Source organism: Adiantum capillus-veneris, chromosome 4, assembly GCF_014529385.1.
Source record: "Adiantum capillus-veneris isolate H3 chromosome 4, ASM1452938v2, whole genome shotgun sequence".
Lineage (NCBI taxonomy): Eukaryota > Viridiplantae > Streptophyta > Polypodiopsida > Polypodiales > Pteridaceae > Adiantum > Adiantum capillus-veneris.
The window spans coordinates 95,890,282-95,913,368 of NC_140934.1; the positions used below are offsets into that span (position 1 = coordinate 95,890,282).

Genomic DNA, 23,087 nt, shown 5'->3' on the forward strand with positions numbered 1-23,087 from the left:
AATTTCCTTTAGAAAATCTTTCATTTGGACTCCATTTGCCCAGTTTTTAGAAATTTTGCAAAATTAATCATTGTTGGCCTAATTTGGGCTTTCAATCACCATCGTCAAAATTGAACAAGATTTATAGTGCTTATCTATACTATCTTCTTGATCATCATCATACCTTTTGTTTCTCAACCTGAGCTTATATGCTATTTAACTATTATATTTTATCTTTTTATTAAAAAAATTAGAAGAAGATTACAATTCCAAACTAAAAAATAGAAATCAAAGCCAATAATTATCAAAACACCTTAAATACCACGTTGGCCATATTCTGTGGGTTGCTCCATTTGATTGCTTTTTTGATAAAACAACACACATAAAAAGTAAAAATTGTAAACTTTTTTAACTTTTCTAATCATATTTACACTACACACACACACACACACACACACATAGGGGTTATTATGTTGTATGTTCCCAATATCTATATTTAGAAGGGTATATTAAGTGGACCTGTTATAAAATCAAACCTTAACATATAAACACTTGAATGACTCTTGAAAAACATTGCCCTTTTAATAGTAGTTTTCATGCAGTTTGGTTCACATTTAGAATGTCATCCCCTCCTAAATGGAGTCCTTCAAGACCATAGTGTGTGATCCGGGAAATGTTGTCCACGGTCCTGGAAAATCATGTCTACAGAGAGCACAAATTGGCTCTGCCATGCTTATGATGTCAATTTAGTTGAAAACATTATGATGTGCAAGAGGAGGGTCTTGAGGAGAGTGCTCAAGGATTTTTTATGCTAAGGATTCTTGCATGTTGTTTCTCTTTAATATAAGATTTTGTGGTAATTGAACACGGTCTTTGATAGTAGTCAACTATGAATGACTATCATGGTTTTGTCGACCAATTGGTTGAGAGATTGGCTATTGCTTTGACTGTTGAGTGTCCAATTACTGAAGCTTTGATAGCTACTTATAACCTCTCTCCATTGGCATGTTCTTTGGCTTCCAAACCCATATGGTCACAATTGATTGCACTCTTTGCTTGTTCCGGAGTAGATGGTGGGATCTAGAGTTTATATGTAGCTTGGTTATTATTGGAATAAAATTTCTTGGGCACCCAAATTTGTTCAGGGTTTGATTGAAGTTGAGATTTTGGTACTTAATATTGCCTGGGTCCATGCATGCCTATTGGATGAGGGTAAATCTTGTGGTTGGCATTGAGATGAGGATGCCCGTGTGATCATGACAAGGTTTTCCTAACTTAGAAACTCATAATTCAACTTTCCACTCTCTTTACTATATGTACTTTTAGTTGTTCACCATGAGAGAGTTCCAAGATCTTTGTGTCCCAATCTTGAATTGCCTTGTAAGTCCTCATTCAAGGAACTCCCAATGCCATGTCTTCATTCATATTTTCATCTAGGATACAGATAAAAGCGTGTGGATAGGGAAATTCATGCACTAAAAGGTTGAGGTTAATCATACCCAAAGTTGGAGTGAATTCCTTGTGACAAGATTTCACTTTGGTTGTACAATACTTCAAGGGTTGTGTAGTGGCTTTCTTGTAAGTGGAGTAGCACACATAATTTATCCTACACATGTATCTTCTAAGGCATTGACTTTGATTCCATCTTTCAATATCATCGTGATCCACATGTCAAGTCCATCTAACCATTCATCATTCATTTCTACCTTATCCTTTGCTAGAGTGGTGGTGAATTGTAGAGCTTGAATCTAGGATATGCTCACATGAGTTCTTGGGCTGGTTGCATTGTAGATTTTTTCTTCAATACCCTAATGCAAGCATCTTCTTGAGCTTCATCAATGACTTGTTGTTGGCACTTGATCCTACGTACTTTTGTTGCATGTATTCTTTCTAAAAGATCATTAATTAGTGGTAGATTATGTAAGCAAAAACCACTTATCATTTCTTTTCTTTGTTTTTGTTTCCTAAGTTTGTAATGTCGATGTCTCCTTCTCTTAGAATCTTGAGATAATTTATTACTACTCTCGGACTCAGTTTGCAATGTTTTGTTTGTGCCTTTTGACTTGTGCCCTTGTAACTACTTTGGTCAAGAATATTTGTTTGCTGTCAAAGGAGCTAACTGGAAATATTTTGACTATGCTTATTACCGTTTTCATTTATTTGTTGGGTTCTTAGGAAAACCCTCGAGATAATGACCCCCTTTCTTGTCACATTTCATACAAGAAGCCTCAACTAGCTTGACATTTATATTAGGTTTTGGGCAATAATTTTGATCATTTGATCCACAATTATGACAATTTTTCATTTTCAATTTAGGCATAAGTTTCATCATGGGTGACATAGCCCCTTGGTTGGCAATGAGATATATAGGTGCTGCTTCTGGATGTGCCTAATAAATTGATATAGCTACACGAGGTCGTGGTTGATTGCCAATTTTTTCGGCTACTATGGTAGATGAACTAGTCTCATTATATGGCATGACGGGTACTAAGGCCTACTCATCCACTTGTCCCTCAGGATGCATATATTAACTAGTATTGCATTGTTTTCTTGCATTGTTGTGGTCTCTCCATAGCCATGGGTGGTTTTTGTGTTTGGCCCATGCTAGGTGAATACATATACATAGGTTGTCCTTGCGGTCTCATTGGTATATGTTGAACATTCTCATCATACTTTGGTCAGTAATAACACTCCTTTGTCTCATGATTTATTCACTTTCCCTTAATAGCACACCATTTAGGTGGCTTTGTTGGTCCCATGGGTTGCCCTTGTGGTGGACCTTGTCCTTGCTCTCTCACTAGCATTCTTTGCATGTTTCTCATCATTTCATTCATCCACTTGAGCATGTCCTCTATGGAATTTTGAGGAGCTGCCATAGTTGGTCCTACTTGTGCTGTCAGAATTCATGTAGTCCTCTCACTTTGAGTGTCTCTTGCAGTGCTTTCTTTGTTGAAGATTTTGCAGTTGTCACCTAAGTTTATTGCATTGAGAATGCACGTTCCCAAGGTTGTGTGTTTTTTTCTATAAATTATAGCATATTGAGTAGACCTTATGAGGTCTCTCCTCATCTGGAGTTTCCAACTATGGGCATCTATCAATGTATTCTCTCATTCTACTCACACAATCTCTGACAAATTCTCCTTGTTTTTGTTTAAAGCTATAAATTTGTGCTACCATGCTATGCTTGATTCCCATTTTTGAACAATCAGCAACAAATTTCTTAGCCAATGTTGTTAAGTTTGATCAATTCAAGAGGTATGGGTTGAAACTGAGTCAAAGATTTTCCCTCTAAGGTTATTCCAAATCTCTTAAATTGAGTATGGAAGTCAGAAAGCCTCTCTTCTCTTACACTTTCTTGAAGCTTTCTAAGTGATCATATAGATTTCTAGATCCATTCTAATTTTTGACCTATATTTGCAACTCTACTGATCTGACTCTTTGATTATGCTCAACATCTGATCTCCTACCCGATGGTCCTCCATCTAAGCCTTCAATCATGTTGCTTGGTAGTAGTGACTTGTGTATCCCTTTACTGGCTCTAGTGTCACCCAACATTTTTTTTGTTTAAGGTAGTTTTTGCTCCTCTGACCTTGTTTTTATCCCTAGGTGAGTTCCATGGGCCATACTACCCTATTCATTAGCCATACTACCAAATGCTTTTTTTGTTGGACTAATTTTTCTCTGTTTCAAGTCCCATTTCCATGATCATATCCCTAATCAAATAGCCCTAATATTTGGTTTGTCCTATATCCTTAGATCTCATCATAACAAAATTATTGCTAAAACAATCCTTAAAGAGATGCAAAGGAAGGTCTATTGATCCTTTCTCCCTAATCTTGAAAATATAAATGATCTTTAAAGGTGTTAAGTATCTTGGCTTGGCACGAGCTATCCATAGAAAGTATCTAGCATTGTCTTCCTCCCAACAGTAGAATCCTAGTTGTGGGTTATCAATTGGGATATGCTTCAAAGACTTTATGTCTACTTGATCATGACCCTTCAAATCAAGTACCAATACTCCTTCCTTGGTGGTCATGTCTATAATTAGTGTATCAACTTCCAATCCCCATTTATCCATAGTGTCAAGATTTACTATTTCAAGTATTGCATTCCAGTTCTACCCATGTAGAATATTTTATGTTCGTTGGATCTAGCCTACTCTTCAAAATCAACACTATGGCCATCAACTCATGCCACATACTCCTCATTAGGATGCAAAAAGATTTGAGCCCATGCGTCTTGGTCTTATAGAAATTTAAGATATGCTTAAATTGTAGCAAGGTTTCAATATTTGAATGGGTGGGAAAGGAAGACTTGTTTGAGGTAGATTCGGAATAAGTGTCTAACACTCCTTTAAAAGTGGTCTCTAGGGATCCCCTTAGTTAACACTCTACTCTCAATATTTCTATTAAATCCTTGATTTTCACATAAGAGCAACAATGCTTCATGGAATTGAATTCCTGACCATTTGATCAAATACCAACCCAATTGAATTGTAAAAAGTCTCTTTTTTTGCACTATCTACGAGTTCTAGCATGATTTCACCAAGTCTTGCAAAACCAAACACTCTGCTAGTTAATCTATTAAGTTGCCAATATCATGTAATAAGATTCCAGTTTCTTGCTCCTATGCTATCACAACAATTCAGGGTCTATCAATTGCAAGCATGTACAATGAATGATGGTCAAAATTTTCAGTCCTCCCTAATTGAAGAAATAGCAAAAGGACAAATCAACAATCTTCAAGTTTTGTAAAACTAGGTTCCCAATGGCAAACAATGTCCAAATAACTCCAAATTTTGCAAGCTATCTGAGGGATAGACTCTCTATCCTTGACAAACAAAAAAATTCAAAGATTCCTTCTTTGGATGGTAGGAGATAATAAGCATGAATATTATCTACTAACCAAAGAAAAGGCTTTTTTATACTTTTGATGATATCTAGTGGTTAAGGAAGTGTTTATTGAGCTCTAAATCAAGATTCAAAAATTAGCTCTAACAACTAAAATTGATTGTTAGAGAGTGAGATGGGTCAAAAATCCTAGGATTACAACCCTAGGAGTTTGGAACTTGAAACTCTAAAAATTCAAAAAACAATTTCTGAATGATTGTTAGAGAGTGAGATAGGTCAAAAATCCATTGTGGTGATGACTACTTAACTTACTCCTAATTAATTGACAACATGGGTAGTGTACAATATTCACAAAAATTGGTTTTTTTTTTCATGAATTGAGTGTCAACTTTTAGACTTTGATATAGTTTAACTCGTCAAACACTCACAAAACAGCCTAATTTATGCGTACTAAGGTCCTTGGTAAGTACAACTACTCCCAAATTACCTCTACACAATTGAAGTTGACACTCCTTAACCATGACGTTTCTAAAAGATGATGTTTTTCTCTAGGTAAACCTAGAAGAAGTGATGGACAATGATATCCAAGCATTGATTTTTTCCGTGGTTTAAGTCACTTCATCCTTGGCAACAATAGACTACCAACTCTCACTCTATCTTATTGCAGACATAGCAAGAACCACGTACAAAATTGTCAATCCATGGGACATAGCTAACACGCCTAGTGCATGGAGGCTACAAGAGGTTTTCAATCTCTTGTAAAACATACTACATCCCAATATACTAGAAGGAAACACTCACAATTGTATGTTAGACAACCAAAGCTGGTTGTCACATTGGCATCAAAGCATGACAATACACTAAGCCACCAAAGTCCACTATGTACCAAATTTATAGGATAACTAGGCAGGGTCTAGACACAACCACTTGCAAAAAAAAATTAGGCAGGGAAAATTTGACCTATTCAATTTCAGTCAAAATAAACCTAGAGCTTAGCCCTGATACACCAATACCTCTCGTATGACTAAAATGCAATCATTATGCTTAAATCTTGAGTTATGAGCTGATTATAAAGAGGATTAGAGATAGAAAATTCAAAAAACCATCATGAGAGACTTACATTGTTACATAAATCTTTCACCTGACAGAGACAGAGAAGCAGACATTACTCCAAACAGATAATCCATGAGAGAGACACAAGAATCAAAAGGTAGAGGGAGAGTACACAATGCTTAGAGATAGTGGTGTACAATTCATTATCCAAAAACTTAAAGACATTTTATAGAAAGTGGCTTCTATACATTACCCAAAAGGTTTTAAGTCAAAATAGATGAACTCTAAGTCTATATGTGGATTTCATACATTACCCAAAAGGTTTTAGGTCAAAATAGATGATCTCTAGGTCTACATGTGGATTTTATACATTACCCAAAAGGTTTTAGGTCAAAATAGATGATCTCTAAGTCTATATGTGGCTAGAATCGAGTTGATACAACTGGAAGGCCCCTCTTTGCTAGGCTCATAATTACTCATATAAACTCAAAAAATGACAATTTACATAAATTAGAGACTGTGAATGTCCAAGTTGCTCAAATGAATAGCAAAGATGTACAATAGGGCTCATAGGTGAGGCTATCTATTCATAGGTTAGCTATGTCATCGTTAACAGCCAAAGCACAATTCAGAGACTTAGATGATTTGATATCATGAGATTGGATTAATGGAAACTCATGCAACACTTGATGTGAATGCAAATGGTGATATCTAAACCAAATGCGGGCTCAACGAGTCAATCCAATCAACTAACTTGTTTGATAATATTGGACCAATTGCACAAATAATGAGAAGAACAAGATCACCCAAAACGGATGAATAAATAAGATGAAAATGGAGATTCCCACAATAACTTGGCCATATTTAAACAGTTTCTCAAAGCCAAGAAAGTATATGATTTCTATATGCAGTATGAGGGATTTGAGTTAACACTGAAGGGAAAGCTTTGACCTAGTTTCAAAACATAAAAATGGGACAATCATTGACCTTCCCATGTTGGCCAGCAGATTTGTTGCAACATTCTTGAAAATAAGGATCAAACATAATAATGTTGCTCAAATCTATAGCTTTAAGTAAAAAATAGGGAAAACTATATGAGATTGTACGAGCAATTTTGAACAATTTGTTGCATGATGTCATAGGAGAGGCATACCTGGTCAAAAAAGATTAGCATCCTTGTATTCGGAAGGATTGCTCAACAAAAACCTACATGCTAGCATATATAGTATATGAAACATGCAACATTCGATGCTAATACACATGAAGCTATAGATTTGGGGGACAATTGTGAGATCTATTCTGACTAGGAGGAGGGATCTAACACAAGGAGTGAGCGGACCACAAAAATGCTACTCACACTAGTTGGACCGGCTATAACAACCTCTCCAATTAGTAGTTCAAATTAAGAGGAATTCTTGAAGACTATTATGAAAACTCTAGCACAATTACAAAATAGATGCCTATGAAAGCACAAGGGCAAGGACAACTCTTTGTCCCACCACTAGCTCAACCTATGGTCAAAAAGAACAACAAATGGTGTTCCATAGAGTGAAAATGGAACAATAATGAGACACATGAGTGCTAGTATAGACCAAAGTATGACGCGAATGTGGAGTACGTGGCCATGAGGACAATAGGGATAACATGTGTACATATATCCACCACATCCAACACAAGGGTGGGAATGGAGAGAGCTCATCCAATTCAAAATGTTGCAACCGAAAGAGTAGTATGAACTTATGCCTATAACTCCCTACAAAGAAACTAGTTCTTGAAGAGCATTAAAGGATGATTGGTATGAACCACAACCAGCTTCTACTTGTATGAGCCAATGTACTATGTGCAATGAGAAAATCCTCCACTTTATTGCATTGCAAACTAGGTGGACATGACCACCGATGATGAGAGCTCCTCCAACTCAGCAGAGGAGTGGGAGATGTAGTAAATGCAGATCACCTAACCATTGGAAAAATTAGTATCCACAAGATCAATAAAGATTGGTGCCACTACTAGTCTATTGCATAGAATGTAGCCAAAAGGAGGGACATTTCCTTGAGGACTACTAAATAAATCCCAATAACAAAGAAAAAATGCCTATGAATTTGGTAGAAGCGATTCCATCAAGTTCATTTGGTTTTGCCCATTAATGTAGTAATAAGGGCAAAATCAAAATTGCAAGAATAGAAAAAAACAAAGAATTCGGGTAAGAGTATCAAATGGAAAACTCAAAAATTCAGAAGACAAAAGTACAAAGAGAGAAAATCAAAATTTAATGCTCAAGTAAAGGGTAAATCCCAAGAGATTGTGGAAAAAAAAAAACCAAATCCAAGTTCAATCTCAGGAGGATCTATCTTGGTAAAAAAGATCTATAAACCCATAAGTGCAGCCCCAAAATCATACCAAGTAAGCTTACAAGCAAGAAAAAACATGGAAAACAGATGGAAATACTATCCACACCCAAAGCTTAGAGTAGCAAAACTTGAATCTTTGGAGATTGGTAAAAATCACCCAAACACTCATGGAATCTCAAAAAACATTGGAAAGAAAGGATATCATGGAATCGGAGGTCAAGTAGTTAATCCACTCTAAACCATTTGAACCACTAAAAGAAATTGATTAAATAGTGTTAGATTCCAAAGAGAGAATGGAAGGAATTTCACCTATAGACAAAGGTTAGCCAACATAACTATGGAAAAGAGTTAGGGAAGCAAACCATGGAAATCTGTATAAAAAATTAGCTAAGTTTGAAGAATTATGCTTGAATTAGCCTCCATTCTAAGTAGATATGTAATCTTTACATGGGGATTGGGGAGGAACGAAACCATCAAAGGCATCCAAAGCTTTATACGCATGTATGCACAGGTGGGTCAATCATTGACCCGACTCACCAGTTCTATAGTACCCTTCCAATGGTCCAAACCTGAGGCTGAAACATTTGCATACCCCAAAAAACGCCTCACTGAAGCACCTATTCTAGTGGCTCTCGATTGGTCTCTCCTCTTTCATGTGCATATTGATGCCAGTCAATTGGCTGTGGGTGTTGTGCTGACTCAGCCTAGTAAGGAGTACAACCTGGATCGCCATGTTCACTATGCAAGTTGCTTGCTCACCAAAGCAGAGTGCAACTATAGCACCATAGAAAGGGAAGGTTTGACTATTGTGTATGCTCTACAAAAAAATTTCCATTTTTTATTAGGGTTCCACTTCACAATTATTACTAATCACCATGCCCTATGCTATCTGATTAATAAGCTGCAAGTTGCAGGTCGAGTTTGGTGGTGGCTACTCTTATTTCAAGAGTTTGATTTCGAGATGGTACTCAGGCCAGACAAACATCATGTCCTTGCTGACCACCTCTCTTGCATTCACACGTGTGAAGAAGCCACAAGGGTTGCAGATGAATTTCCTGATAGCAGTCTCTTTAAGGTGGAAACCACTCCGGAATGGTACGGCGATGTCTTGCAATTGCTATCTATTGGTCTGTACCGTGAGAATATGTCTCCACTGCAGAAGAGAAGATTGCTTTTGAATTCTAGGCCATTCACTCTGATTAGAGGCTAGATCTACAAGTTAGGACCATATGGTGTTATGAGACGGTGTGTCTCCCCTCATGAAGTTGAGAATATTTTGGAGGATACGCACAGTGGTCCCACTGGTGGCCATTACCCTGGTCCCTCGCCACCGAAAAGATTCTACAGAATGATCTATGGCGGCCCTTGTTTTTTGGGTTGCAATTGCCTATGTAAAAGTATGTGATGTGTGTCAGCGTTGTGGACCTAAACCAAGCAAATAGTCCAACCGTCCTCTGTAGGTCTCCTTTGAGAGATGGGGCATAGATTTTGTGGCTCCAATTTCTCCTCCGGCCCAACCAGGTATCCGGAAGTATCTGTTGTGACGGTGTTGCTAGTGCACACCGCCATGGCTGTGTTACTTGACGTCCTCAATACACTACAGGATAGGCGCTACCCTCTGCCCTGCAGCAAGTGGCTCCTCCTTCATAGGCAGCCCAGTTATGGACATCAGAGCCCATCAATAGCAGGGTTACACCATTGATTTGATGGCTCCACCTCCAGAGACTTATGGTTTGGATGCTGTGGCGACTAATCTTTCTCTTGGGTGACTGCATGATAGTCTTTTCACCATGGCAGTGCAGTGTAGTAGTGGGCTATTTTGCAATCTTATGATCTTTTAGTAGTTTCAGTTGTTTCTCTCACCGAGATTGTGAGTGGTTTTGTGGTGGGCAACCTGTATGGCTGGGCTACAGTGTCACTGGCACGGACAGGCAATTAGTCACAATTGGCCAGGCTCCACACTAGACGAACTCTCTTGTTGGGTTGATGACATGTGGCATGGATACGGTGGTGGTCCTGTCGACACCGTGGTCAGTGCACCACCACCACAGTTCAGAGATAGGCTTAGCTGGATTAGATATTGGTGAGACATTGGTGGCTCTTTATGGTTGTATATATCCGTAGTTGTTTGGGTTTTATGGGGTCATCTACTTTTGTGTGGTTAGTCGTCTAGAGTCTCTCATCTTGAGTTGTACACAGCACGTCTACACCATCCCCACACAGTTGAGCCTCAACACCTCCATTGTACCTATGAGATCTGGGGTGGAGCTGAGTGTGCTGCCATGCCAGAGTCTGTATCGGTTTCTTTGAGTTTGTCGATGTTCATGTTCATGTTCACGTCTACACCATCCCCACACAGTTTAACCTCAACACCTCCATTGTACCTATGTGATCTGGGCTGGAGCTGAGTGTGCTTCCATGCCAGAGTCTGTATCGGTTTATTTGAGTTTGTCGATGTTCATATTCACGTTTTGCTGAGTCACACTATTGATTGCTCTGTTGTTCTTTGTCTTCTGTGGAGTGAGATATCATGCACATTGCACTGAGGAGCACCCACTATAATAGCACGACACATTATCTCCACTACAGTGTGTGAAGGCACCCTTATTCAATTGAAAAAGACCAAACTGAAGTCGCGGAGCGGAGCGTGGGTCGACTCTCTCTCACACACACACACACACAGTGAGCTTACACAGTACACAGTACGCAGAGAATTGTTAGAAGGGTTATCTCCCAATTCCTTAGTATTCACAAAGAATATGTTAGTATATACAAAGAGTTAGAGGTAAGTGAGTTAGGCGGGCGGCCGGCCATATCCGCATAAGAGGCCACTTGGGCTTTAATCCCAACAACCTCCCACTTAAAGTCCAATGTGGCACTTTAAGTAACTGTAAATCTATGAACATAAATGTACAAAGATTTACATGGCTGCCATCTATCCAATGCCCAATAACTCACGACAATGCACAAAGCCCTCTCCTGGAAGTCCCTTTGTGAGTAGATCAGCAGGATTGTCCTTGGTGTGGATCTTCAACAGTTGTATCTGCTTGTCTTCAAGTACTTCCCTAATGAAGTGATACTTCACATCAATATGCTTAGTCTTCGAATGGAACACTGGATTCTTTGCCAATTGTATAGCACTTTGACTATCACAATATAACTCTGGCATATCTGCATTGATTCCCAAGTCTGCAACCAATCTACCAAGCCAAATAGCTTCTTTGCATGCCTCATTTGCTGCAACATACTCAGCTTCTGTAGTAGACTGCATAACACAATCTTGTAATCGAGATCGCCATGATATGGCACCTCCAGCCAATGTAAAGACATAGCCTGATGTAGATCTCCTCTTATCCAAGTCTCCTGCATAATCTGAGTCAGTGTATCCTCTGACACTCAAATCCTGACTACCATAGCATATGCGCATACTCTTTGTATGTTTTAAGTATCTCATGATACCTTTCACTGCCTCCCAATGTTTCTTGCCGGGATTTGACATATATCTGCTAACCACTCCCACTGCAAATTCAATATCCGGACGTGTAGCAATCATTGCATACATCAAACTACCCACTGCAGACGCATATGGAATCTTATCCATTTCAGCCTTTTCTTCCTCAGACACAGGACAATCTTGTTTGCTAAGTTTCACATATGGTGGCAATGGAACACTCAATGCCTTTCCCTTCTCCATATTGAAACGTTGCAAAACCTTGTCAATATACTCTGTTTGAGATAACCAAATCAACTTCTTTGATCTGTCTCTCTCAATGCGCATACCAAGTATATGACTTGCCTCACCCATGTCTTTCATGTCAAACAATTTTGCCATCTTTGACTTCAAAGCTGAAATTTCTTCCAAGTGTTTGCCGGCAATCAACATGTCATCCACATACAAAATAAGGATCAGCCAACTGCCATCCTGAGCCTTCTTTGTATATAGACAGTGATCGAAGTCACTACGTTTGTAGCCTTGAGAAAGCATAAACTGGTGGAACTTATGGTACCATGCCCTCGGTGATTGTTTTAAGCCATAAAGACTCTTTAACAACTGGCATACCAAATGTTCCATGCCTTTCTCAACAAACCCTTCTGGCTGCTGCATGTAAATTTCCACATCTAAATCACCATGCAAGAACGCTGTCTTGACATCCATTTGGTGCAACACCAAATCCAATATAGCAACCAATGCAAGAAAGCATCTCAATGTAGTCATCTTAACCACTGGAGAGAAGACTTCATCAAAGTCAATGCCTTGTTCTTGCTTAAAGCCCTTGGCAACAAGCCTTGCTTTGTACTTTGGCTGACTATCATGAGCGGTGATCTTATACCTGTAAACCCATTTACAAGGTAGAGCCTTTTAGCCCTGTGGTAATTTAACCAACTTCCATGTCTGGTTTTTATGCAGAGCTGTCATCTCTGACTGCATGGCCAACTGCCATTTTTTCGAGTCAACCACTTGTAATGCTTCCTTGTAACAAGATGGTTCTCCGCAATCTGTGAGCATGACATAATTTAGAGATGGCACATAACGATCAGGTGGTTTGGAGACACGCTCAGAACGTCTCACCACAACTGATTCTGCCTGTCTAGCCACTATAGGCTGTTCCTGAGCCTGACCATGCTGTCTTGATGTGCTAGCACTAGGCCCATCTTCCCTGAAGACAACTCTTCTGATCTCCTCTGTCTTCTCTGGCTTAGCGTGAAACTTGGCTTCATTGAAATGCACATCATTGCTACGAATAAGCTTTCTGGACTCAGGATCCCAAAGCCGGTAACCCATCTCGCCCGATTCTCCGTAGCCAAGAAATATACACTTCTTGCTCTTTGGTTCTAACTTATTTCTGAACTCCTTAGGAATATGGCTATAAGCTTCACAACCAAAGACTCTGAGATGCTTATACGAAGGTGCCTTGCCTATCCATAGCATCTCGGCCATTGCACTCTTATCCAGAACCCTACTAGGAGACCTGTTGATCAAATGGACTGCTGTAGCCACTGCTTCTGCCCAAAATCCATCAGGCAACTCAGCATTTGACAACATGCTTCTGACCTTCTCTTGTATGGTCCTATTCATACGTTCTGCAACCCCATTCTGTGAAGGATTATATGGTGCAGTAAGTTCCCGCTTAATCCCTTTTGCTTCACAAAAGTCTTGAAAAGCTTTGGAAACGTACTCTCCACCATTGTCAGTTCTCAAGCACTTCAGCTTCTGACCACTCTGATTCTCCACCAGCTGCAAGAATGTCTTAAAGACCTTGAGCACCTCATCCTTGTGCTTCAAGAAGTAAACCCATACTTTGCGAGAATAGTCATCTATGAATGTACAAAAGTACGCTGCTCCCCCTAGTGACAAACTAGGCATTGGTCCGCATAGGTCACTGTGTACAAGAGCTAACCGTTCGTCCCTACGATTCCTCTTTGATCTGTGCGGTTCCTGTGTTTGCTTACCATAAACACAATGCTCACAAAACTCGAAATCTTGAAATGAAAAGCCAGGCAAATAACCATAATGAGAAAGTATTTCCATTCCTCTTTTTGACATATGTCCCAACCTACGATGCCACAGTGACACACTTGGCTGCTCAATCACATTAATTACATGGTTTTTAACCTCTGAAACATGTAAAGTGTACAGAGTTCCTGACTTGCTGCCATGTGCTACAGTCATCGAACCTTTGGAGATCTTCCAAGCGCTGTTCCCAAAAACTGTCACATAACCCGCATCATCCAACTTCCCTGTACTAATCAAGCTCTTTCGGATTGCTGGAACATGTCTGACATTCTTGAGCCATAAAGAAGAGCCATTCTGAAACTTCAACTGCACATCTCCCACTCCAAGTATGTCACAAACCTGCTCATTGCCAAGTCTGACATAGTCTTTAGTAGCCACATATGATGTAAACCACTCTTTGTGCGGAGAAACATGTAAAGATGCCCCTGAGTCGATAATCCAATCACTCATAGCATGTCCATCCTCTGCAGTCAAGAAAACAGAATCAAGATTGCTTGTAAGGAAGATGTCACCACCTGCTATACCAGAATCACTGTCTGAACCAGATCCTTTGACATTCACCTCTTCAATCTTCATTGAACTCTTCTTTTCATCTTGCTCAGAACTCTTTGTTTTGCCTTTTTCTTGTTTCCACTTCGTACAGTCTCGCTTCATGTGACCCTTCTTGCCACAATGGTAGCATTCTATGTCATCCTTTGACTTCGAATCACGAGACTTACTTCGGTTTTGTGCCTTCTTACCCTTCTTCTCTTTAAACTGTTGTCTCCCTCGAACGACCAAAGCGCTATTGCCTTTGCCTTTGTCAATGTTCTTCCTGTTCACTTCCTCTGTGAGCAAGCTGCCTTCTACATTGGCACTTGTAAGACCTTCTGGCGCGACAGAATTACTTAACGCTGTACGAAAAGTATCCCAACTGTCTGGCAAAGTGATTAAGAGAAACATAGCCTTCACTGAATCTGGAAAGACTATCTCCTGTGCTGTTAACTGGCTGAAAATTGAGTGAAATTCATTCAGATGATTTGACATGGCTGTCCCTTCCTTCATCTTCAAATCCACCAATTTCTTGAGCCAGTAAATCTGAGAAGCAGCACTTTGTTTCTCGTACATATCACATAGCTTTTGCCATACGCCATACGCTGTAGTCTCTTCTGCTACGTTGAAGTAAACATTTTCTGCCAGTGTCAGCATGATTGTGGAACAAGCTAACTCGTCAAGCTCTTCCCACTCATCTTCAGCCATAAATTCTGGTCTCTCCCCTTTGAGCTTCAGTGGCTTCACTTGTTTTTTCTGCACCAAAACCTGCCAAATCTGCTTCTTCCAGAATGGAAAGTTTGTGCCATCCAGCTTCTTTATGTTGTAAAGAGTCTCACTGTGAGAAGATGCCATATCTGCCAAACTGTTTACTCCTGAGAAAAATCCGGCAGAGTTTCCCCTGTAAACTGGCCTCTGTACACAGTAAACAAGCTGTAATCAACAAGCTGAACACCTCTCCTCAGGAACTGTCAGTATTTTGAAAATTTTTGACAGAGTCTCCCCTGTAAACTGAGCTCTGGGAACCAAAAGATAGCTCAAGAAACAATCATAAATAGCTGACCAATGACAAATCTAAAAAAAAATCCCTGTAATATGCTGTCCTGTAAGCATACACTGTCTCCTCTCTGGGCGATGACAGAACCTGTATCTGTCTCAAGACTGAACTTCTGAACAATGCCTCAACGGCCTGACGCATAAGATGCAATCCAGTGTCTACACAAAGTCATACATCCTAAGGGATAAAAGTCGCCGAAGAGGATGCGTGTAGAGGGGAACTCCAGCAACCTAATCCACCTCACACTGGGTAACCCAGCCCCCAGTGCTTGGCTTCAAAAAACCTCACACACGACCCTCTCAGATGGCTCAGCAAACTGCCCAGAACTAGCATACATCCTATAATAGACCAATCACTGTCCTATGACCGCTGCGGCGGTCTGTCTGCTAGCGTGACTCACAACTAGCAGACCCACAATCACAGTACATCAATCTGCAATACATGCCAGTGGTGTCAAGCCGTCGTATGGCCACACCTCCCCTGGAACCTGGCAAGCACAAGAAGTAGCAATGCAGACTGCAATATATATATCTGATGATATATATGTGTACCTGGTCTATAGATGATGCTCTGAAGACGAATAAGTGATGTATGTCGATGTCGATATTGATGTCGACCACCTCCTGCTTGCCAATCTACACAAGACGGATTTCTTTGCGGCTGAAATCTATCTTCTGCTGTAGTGCTCAGAACGAAATTCTGAGGGCATAAACGGCTTCGAAAGGGGGGTAAAACCCCAGGTCGCCTTCTGGAAACGCTCCCGGAACGCCGAGTGTGAATTTTCGAACTCCGGATCCAGAATCTGCCGGAAAAGTGCGCGCGCGCGCGATTGCGCAAATCCGCACTGAACCAAGGCTCTGATACCAATTGAAGTCGCGGAGCGGAGCGTGGGTCGACTCTCTCTCACACACACACACACAGTGAGCTTACACAGTACACAGTACGCAGAGAATTGTTAGAAGGGTTATCTCCCAATTCCTTAGTATTCACAAAGAATATGTTAGTATATACAAAGAGTTAGAGGTAAGTGAGTTAGGCGGGCGGCCGGCCATATCCGCATAAGAGGCCACTTGGGCTTTAATCCCAACACAAACTGGCTGAGCCTTGGGCACTCAAGTGTGGGAAAAAGAACCTCAATGACCAATGATGGTGGATTGAGTGTACCAAAGAGAGGAAGAGACCGAGAGGGGCTGCTGCGATTCTCGGCTTCGATGCATCATTGTTTCCAACCATAAGCACATACTTATTGTATCTTATAAGTACTCAAAGATATACTTCACATTCCAATGCTTCTTACAAGGGTTAGCCATGTAAAATTAACCAATCCCACTACAAATGCAATTTCTTGCCTCATAGCCACCATCACGTACGTGAGACTACCCACAAGTGAGGAATATGAAATCTTAGCTATCTCAGCCTTGTCAACATTCAATTTAGGAGAATCTTCCTTACTAAGTTTTACATATGCTTGCATTGGGGTACTTGATGCCTTCCCCCCTACATATTGAAACGATGTAAGAGCTTATGTATGTACAATTCTTGATATAACTCAAGAATTCGCTTTGACCTATCATGTTTGATACGCATACCAAGAAAGTGACTAGATTCTCCCAAATCCTTCATAGCAAAAGTCTAAACCAACATTTTCTTTGAATTGGAAATCTCATGAGATTTCTTCCCAACGATAAGCATGTCATCCCCATTTAACACAATAAGAATGAACGATCCATCACTGAGTTTCTTCATATACAAGCATTGATCCTCTTGACTCCTTTTATGTATGTGAGACTACATAAATGTATCAAACTTTTAATACCATTGCCTGAATCCTTGGTTCAATCCATAAAGTGCCTTCTCCATCTACATACAATATTTTCACATCCCCTTGGGGATCACCATGAAAAAAATATCTCTTCACATCCATTTTGATCAACTCCAAGTCCTCAATAGCTACTAGACTAAGCACCATATGCAAAGTAGCCATCTTGACAATTTTGTCAAAGTCTGCACTTTTTTGTCGCTTGAAACCTTTAGATACGAGTCTAGCCTATTAGGCCTATGGTCTCCTAATACATACTTCTTCTGGTTAACTCATTTGCAAGGTAGCGTTTTCTTTCCTTCACACAATTTGCCCAATCCCCAAGTCTCATTATTTACAATCGGATCATACTTTGATTGCATAGCTTGCTCCCACTATAGCTTACCATCCATCTCCACAACTTCTTAGAAGTAGCATGATTTTCTGTAAGGTCGGTCATCATAACATAATCCACACCTAGCTAAAACCACTCAGGCAAATGTGAAGCTCTACTAGAGTGTCTCAATCGTTGACTACTACTCGCTGCTCTCTTTGGAACATTGTTAGCGGAAGGCTCCTCAATAGACTTCTGAGTTCTTACCAAATCTGAGGCAAAATTCTAAAATGTGACTTTTTTGTAGTCAACCTTTTTAACAAGTTTTGTATGCATCTTTAATTCATTGAGAATCACATGTGAACTGTAAATAATTTTACAATATTTTGGGTGTCAAAGACGAAAGCACGTCTCTTTATCTACTCCATACCCAACAAAGATGCATTTGTGTGACTTTGAATCAAGCTTATTTCTAAGATATTTTGGAACATGAGCATATGTCTCCGAACCAAAGACACGTAAATGATCATAGCTCCTCTAGAATCTTGTAATTTAGGCTAATTTTCAACAATTTCAACAAAGTAACTAGCTTTGCTTAGAGACTTGGTCGGCATAGGATCACATATGTCACTATTTGTACAAGCTCTAGCGGCTCAACATGTCTTCTATTCAATGGAAAATGATCAGTCCTAGTTTTCTTGCCACAGACAGAGAAATCACTAAAAATAAATATTGGAAAATATCTAAAACGTGTTGGAGTTTTCATTCTCTTTTGGTTCATATGGCCTAGTTGGCTACACCACAACTCAATCGATGGCATCTTGGCTATAGAAATAAAATTACCTTTTACAAAAGACACACACAAAGAGCACAAAAGGACCATGTCTTCCACCTTTGAGAACTACACAATTTTCCTTTTTGGCAATCCATGAACTAATCCCAAATATAGTTGTTATCCCAAGTCATCTATTAGTCCAAAAGACATTAAACTCTTAGCTAACTCAAGAAAATGTCTCATTATTTAGCATAAAGTCCATATGCCACTTGGAAGTACCAGCTTTATGTCTCCAATTCCAACCATCTCAAGCACCAATTTGACATATACCTTGGTAGCTCTTTGCATAAGAGGACAACTACTCTCTATGCAGAGTAACATGGAAACTGACATCAAAATCTATCAATCATTTTTGTGCATAATTGACATCCTGTGTGAGAAGGACATCTACACATAAATCTAAGATGAAAACCAAGATGTCTGAGGTATGAGTCCTCTCAAAGACATCATGAGTATTAGGAAACGACAATGTTTATTTTCACAAGCTTAGCCTTGCACTTTGCATCACTGTCGAAATCCTTAATCTCTTGAGACTCCTTGTCTCTTTGTGTGGCACAACAATCCTTCTTTACATGCCCTTTCTTATGGAAATATTAGTATCCAACATTAGCATGGAACCACAAGACTTACTATGAGAGTTCTTGTGATCCTTCAACTTGGCACGATCATAAGTGCAACCTCTCTTTCTAAGACTGTGCAACATAAGCATCACCACTCTTGGTAGACTCAAGAGATTACCAACAAATCCTCCGTAAGAAAACTACCAACTACATCATTGTAGACCAAGTTGCCTTTAAGCACAATTACTTATGGATGTGCAAAAATTTTCCCATGAAGAAGCATATAGACTAAACCTCTTCATCAAATTTAAGTCCTTGTGATGTCAAATTATTGAAGATAACATTGAACTCATTTAATTGTCTAGTAACAATGGTACCTTCTTTTATACAAAGCTCAAAGAGATTCTTCATCAAGTAAACTTTATTACTTGCATTCTTGCTCTCATATATACTGCATAACTTCCCTAATAAGGCATGAAAAGTAGCTTCACCAAAGATAGTGAAATGCATTGACTCTGCAAAATGTAAGCGAATAGTGGATTTAGCTTTAGCATCAAGTGATTTTCATTGGGCGCATGTGTAACGATCACCCTCTTTGGGTTCAAACAATGGTTCCAATTGACATTTTTGTATCAAAACATCCTAAATGTTCTTCTTCCAAATACTGAATTTTGTGCCATCAAACTTTTGGATGTCATAAATGTTCTCCTTAGAACTATAAGCCATATTGCCAAGTATCAAAACTATGGCAAAATGTTAGAAAATATTCAACAAAGGTTTCCTAAATTAGCAAAATCTCAAATGAAAATGATTATAAAAATGATCCAAAAATGTTAACAATATGCATAAATAATGTCTCTGACTAGTATGCTTATAGAATCGATCAATCACTCACCAAAAGAGATTGACAACACGATATCAATAGCACCTAGTCTTCTCTACGCATGTCATATGGCAGGGCCTCATATACAAGGCCTCATATAAGGGTACTTCAACAATTTGTATCACCGAAAGGATCTCAACGTTCGAGAATCCCACAACTTAATAAACCTCACCACAACCCTCCAAGGCTCAGCAAAGACTCAAGATAAAGGTGAAGCTCAACAAAGACGATCCACTGATCAAGTCTCAAAAATGATTAGGAATTGTAGTGAATTTCAATATGGCTCTACAATGACATACAATCCAGTATCCATAACCCAATGTACACAAAATGGAGTAATTACTATTGTAGAAAGTAGGATATCTGCATAAACTAGCACCAATAGAGATGCAAGCATAAGCCACATCCCTACAGGGATAAACTACTATTGTAGAAAGCAGGATCTGTGTGCATAAACTATCACCAATAGAGATGTAAGCATAAGCCAAATCCTTGTAGGGATAAACTACTCTCAAAAGAGCTCAATTGTAATCAAAACTGCATATGTCCCATAAACCTTTGAGCAAAATGATGCTCATATGCATCCCATAATAGATGAAATATACTACAAGACTCTAAAACTACAAGTATAGGAAACTTATAATATGTCCCTATAAACCTCTATCCAAAAATACTTGTAGAAGCAGTTTACAAAGCCAATCTTTAGCTATGCACAAACTAGAGACTCAGTCTCATAAGCCACATGAGGCATACATCCAAAATCCAAAACTAATATGGCTCCAAAAAGTCTCTTAGAATCCTAAGAAAAGCACACCCAGCGTGGCGGCTATGCATGTACGTCTGCAAAAGAATGTGTTTGTATGCCTGTGTGGAGGTCAAATGTGTGACCCCCCTATGAGCGTGAATGGAAGTCTCCACCTATAATGCCGATGTCGAATCTCCTCCTCAATCGGGTCTGATCCTTTGACCTAGATCACCTACTCGACGCCAAAATCCACTCTCCAAATTTGTATGTGGTCATGTCTAGATCCTCTGACTGCCTTTGGCTATGTCTGACTCTCTTTTTTATGCCATCAGATCACCCATATTCTCTTTGCTTTGTACACTAGCCCCTTTGAGCCCTTGATTGTTGTCTGGATGTTGCACGGCCCTATGGGAACCTTCGGGTTGCTCCTCTCGTGATCTTGTTGAGCTTTATGGCCGTGTGTAGTTGGGTGTTGCCATACAGTTTGGAGCAATTGCACGCCACCCCCTCTTAGATGCAAGCGATTCCTTTTGTTGTGTGTTGAAATTGTAACGCTATGAGAGAGGAAAATGTCCTTGTTGAATGTGTGCCTTCGATGCCACACTCCCTCCACAAGAAGTTTTGGACAAATTCTCACAATAATTCCCACATTCTGACTTACCTCAACATCATGAGCTTCTGTGAGGGAGGCACCGCATACCTAGCTAGGTATGCGGTGCCTCTCGAGCAGAAGCTCATGATGTTATTCATTGTATGAAAAACACTGGAAAAAACTCCGTTTTCCTACATGAGAAAATTTCTAAATCTTCTTGTGCTCAAAGCTCACAAACAATGCTCTATAGTCTATACAATACAGAACCTGCACAAATTCTCCCACTCTAAGTTGTGAGCCTTAGCTTGCTAGGTAGAGCACGTGTGTGCGAAGGGGATGATGACAACCACTCCCCCTAGCTCTGATACCAATTGAAGAGTGCAAGAGTGGGAACCGGGCACGTAGTGCGTGCAATGGAGAAGCAAGAGAAAGAGTGTGGGTGGAGTCCAATAGTGACAAACCTCTCACTACCTTTTTATTCTATTGATAAGGAAGAATAGAGTTACGGTAGATGAGTATGTGGGTTGTCCGACCAGGCGCCTGGTCGTTACCCTAACAATACAGAGGTCAATTTTAATAGGGGGTTCTCAAAGAGTCCTTTGCCTTAAAAACACCCTGCTTAGAGACCAGTGTGTCTTCAAGCAACGTAGCAACTATAGCAACTATAAATACACAAAGAACCACACTAAAAACAAGCATTCACTCCTACCTTACTCAATACATAATCATGCATGGAGATGAGTCACTCTGTATGCATAGGGAAACACCAAGCATGCTCAAACACATATAAAGTTAGTGGTAGGTGCACAATAGAAGGGTGTGCTTTTGTGATTGATCATAGCATAGGTTTGATGTACCAAAATGAGGATGTAAAGATGCATATTTTTTCCATGGAAAAATTGGACAAACAAATATTTTGGCATACCAATCTTTGATGATTGGAAGATTTAAGGAAAGGCCAAGAAAGACGAGTATAAATGCTTTGCATTGTACCAGTCCAAGCCTTCATCCAAAAGGCCCATTCTCCACTTTGTTGGACGATGTATCGCATGCACAGGTCCATGTAACTCAAACTTCGAAGTGCATAAAAAGGATATATAATATCCCTTATTACCTTCATTCCACTTTATAATTTTATTTTGGAATGTTTAAAGGAAGTAATTATTTCCCTTTTGTATGTCTAAAAAGCATTTTATGTCCTTTGTCTATATCTTTCAAAATGAAGCATGATCAAATAGAGGTCCATGGTGTCAATTGCTAAAAGAATGTGCAATGATGTTTGAATCTCATTCTCTCTTTGAGCATGGTGATTCACAAGGGTGCTCAAGACCCGTCATAATTGGGGGTCGCGGGGCAGTGCATCCACACCATCCATCTAGGTTGCATTCCTAGCCGGAATATAGGCTGCAACTCTCCGATTGCTGACACCTCAACACTTGGAATGTGCCTCAGCTGCATGCAATGAGCAAGCTCCACATCACCATACGAAATGGCATGAGGCGTTGCCACATCATCATGTGGGATCGCATGAGGTACTGACATGTTAGCATACAAAACGTCAACCACTGCTGACGTTTGACGTTCAAAATACACTGCAAAAGCACTGAATCCACAAAAGACTGCATGCGCTCGTTCAGAATTACTGGCCCCTCCCCCCGACTGTGATGGCCAAGAAAGGACCTACAGTGTTCTTTCCCTCGTAAAATGTGCTCCCACCATGGCTCCCGACCTCTGCCAATCGCCATGCGATCGTTCGTTTTACGGGGAAAGGATACTGCAGGTTCTTTCCCTACACCGTAACACTACTCCTATAAGCTGCTTTTGTGGCTTTAAGAGACTTTTCTAACGAACTGAAAATACTTTTCAAGATGTCTACACAAAAACCCCTTTCCAAGGAAATATTATCAATGCACAATATGAGTGGATCAAAAATTGTAAGAATATGTTACTAAGGTTGAAGGTCTTTCCATAGCCATTTTGAAGGAAAAAATTATCAAGACACAT

At 39.8% G+C, this 23,087-nt stretch overlaps 1 pseudogene; it reads left to right on the forward strand.

The window, feature by feature from the left end:
* The first annotated feature begins 9,194 nt into the window (after positions 1–9,194).
* On the forward strand, positions 9,195–22,883 carry LOC147459644 (uncharacterized; annotated as a pseudogene).
* Positions 22,884–23,087: the final 204 nt, after the last annotated feature.